The sequence below is a fragment of the Canis aureus genome, chromosome X (assembly GCF_053574225.1).
Source record: "Canis aureus isolate CA01 chromosome X, VMU_Caureus_v.1.0, whole genome shotgun sequence".
Classification (NCBI taxonomy): Eukaryota; Metazoa; Chordata; class Mammalia; order Carnivora; family Canidae; genus Canis; species Canis aureus.
Window position 1 is genome coordinate 94,861,119 of NC_135649.1, and position 2,969 is coordinate 94,864,087.

Here is a 2,969-nt window from a genome sequence, read left to right on the forward strand (position 1 = left end):
AGCTTCCCAAACTCCTTCGATTAGGAGTATGGAGGGTTTATTACATAGGCATAATTGTGGCAACTGGCGATTAACTTAATCTCCCGCTCCTCTCCACTCTATGTGTGGGGGTAAAATTTCCAAGCTTCTAATCAAGGCTTGATCATTTTGGGACCAGTCCCCATCCTGTAACTATTTAGGGGCCCGTCAAAACTTGCCTCATTAGAACAAAAGATGTTCCTATCACCTTTATCACACGAAATTCCAGTGGTGTTAGGAGTTCTGTGCCAGGAAACAGGGACAAAGATTGAATATTTTTCTTATTATAATGTATAATATGTATGTATATTTACATATACAGAGAGAAATTTAATGTATATTTCCTTCCCATTTTAAAAATTGGTAAAAATATCTCTTTACTTAAAAGTGTTGGATTTTGATTCATTTCTTTATTATAGAAACTTTTACAAGAAACTGATTAGACTATATAAACAAACAATATCTAAAATTTTACCCACATATTCAATTGGTTTCATCAGGGGCATAACTACTCCCTTGTGGTATATTAGATACTTAAGGAAACTATGTAAACTCTTCTAGCCACAAGGGTACCATTTAGTAAATTGCAACTTCAATGGATTATTAACTTTTTACATAATATATTTCAATTAAAACAAAATTGGATCTCGATGAAATCAAATGGTTGATGCTATGTTTAGTCTATGAGCAGGAGAGTAAGCACTGGAAATGTTGCTTGAAGGCATATTACCTACAAGAAATCCAGTCACTTTAGAAGTGAGCTTATTCATATTTGACCGCAGGCAACCACACATAAAATGAGTGGATAGATATCTTAACTCTTCATCTTCCTCAGAGATTCTCCTAGATCCTATTTCCAATATAAAATAATCCTCATCTGAATACTAAAAAATAACCACTTTTTAAAATCCAGCTTGAAAGTTCTTGGTATTAATTTCCCCTCATATGGTTATTTTGAGTAAGTTAGAACTCTTGAAATCTACTATACTTGTAAAGCTAGATTGTCTCTGTGCATTTAAACTACACTCTACTAATATGATCGACTCATTTTGAAAGTAGAATTAACTGTTTCCTGCCCATTAAGGGCACATTTGAGTGCACTATAGAACAGTTATTACAACCCACATCATCTGTGCTTTCATAAACTGGCTTATTTTTGAACTGTAATTTTAATTTGAATTGTATTTTAGAATTCAGTGAATGTACTAAGTCACTGAATTCTATAAAAAGAAGAGACATTTTGTTGTATTTATTTATAATATTTTTGACTGATTGATTTTTGTTTTTGTTATACTGTTTTGTATGGTTTTTCACTATCCACTCCTGCGTCCTGATTGGCCTGTATACACAACCCACTGATAAATAAGCCCATTAAACTATGCTTCTATTAGTACAATGCAAGTTTGGTAGTGCCAGCTTCGAGTAAATATTTGATGGAACATTTCTCTCTTTTGAGATCTTCTGACTTTATTTTCCACCCACACACATCTGTGCTTCTAATTTAAGTAGGCTAGCTTAGTACTTCCTTATTCTGACTGAATTAAGTCCTTGGTGATACCTATTTCTAATGTGGTAAAATTTTTAGTTCCATCCTTTAAAAATATATCTCCCAGGTTCTGTTTGCAAGCAAATCTTGATAGTAGGACTATTTCTAAATTCTTAAGGATAATAGTCCCTCTTTCCTTCCTCTCTCTTTCTCTGTAAAAAAATATATACAAAAATACAAGTGAAATTTTTACTTTCAAATTGCTACATCATTTGACCCTTATGAGTATACTGTAATTTTTATCACTTCATAGAGTAAATGAACTAGTTTATAAAACATGATGAACTTGAAAAAATTCAAGTCAGATTAATATAACTTTACTAGATGAAAAAGGCCTTTATGATATGGGGTACTAACTGATTATCTGTAGCTAGCATCTCCTGTGGCATGACTTTTCTGATGTAATGAAGAACATTCATGTTATATAAATGAGCCAAAGATGGCTTCTGTATACTGTTCATTTCTTCACTGCAGATTGAGATCCATTAGCTTAAAGGATCACTGAAGCTTACCTCGAATATTTTCACATTCCAATTATTTTCTTCATTGGGATATAATTGACATATAACAGTATGTATGTTTGAGGTATACATGTTGATTCAATACGTTTATATATTATAATGCAAACAAGTAGATTTTTGACTTTTTAGAGCATGCATGCTTTGTATACCTCACCAAACCACACCCAACATATGCCAGCCATAAGTACGAGGAGACTTATTAAAAGATCCCAAGTGACTGCTGCCCAGTGGAGCTCTCTGACCCAAGGAGTTCCTGCTGTGCTGTTAAGTGACATCACCTTGACATTTAGGCACCTTTTCTGAGTCCCCTCTCTCCTGGGAGTTCTCATGCTCTCTGCCCCTTCTGAGTAGGGACAATGCCAGTAGCCTCTGGATAGTCTTCTACTATGAGGGACTTCGTCTGAAAGCAAACCTGTCTAAGCATTGCCCCATAAAAGTTGTGTGTGCCACTGTCACCTTGTGGTCATATATTTTTCCCAGTATGATCAGCTGCCAAATCCCTCAAACCCAAGAGAAGTTTTATGATATTTTTCAAGGCAGAGCATGCTTACCACAGAGACAATATTTTTTCTTTTCATTTATTAGATAGGACAAGCTAAGGAGATTTCATTATATTTATCTTGTTTTAAAAGAATATTAAAAATGGTTAAATACAGAGTATATCTTTATGCAGAATAAACTTTCTCATTTTCTTTCATCATTTTAATATGTCCTGCTTTTCTTTTATTTTCTCTATGAAATTTGTTGTGCATATATATGCAAGCAGCACTCTGCCAAGAGCCATGGGGTATACACAGATTAAAAATACACAATTCACATTCTCAAATTTTCAGTATAAGTCATTTTAAAATCTTTTATTTACATGAGATATATGAGAGGATTAT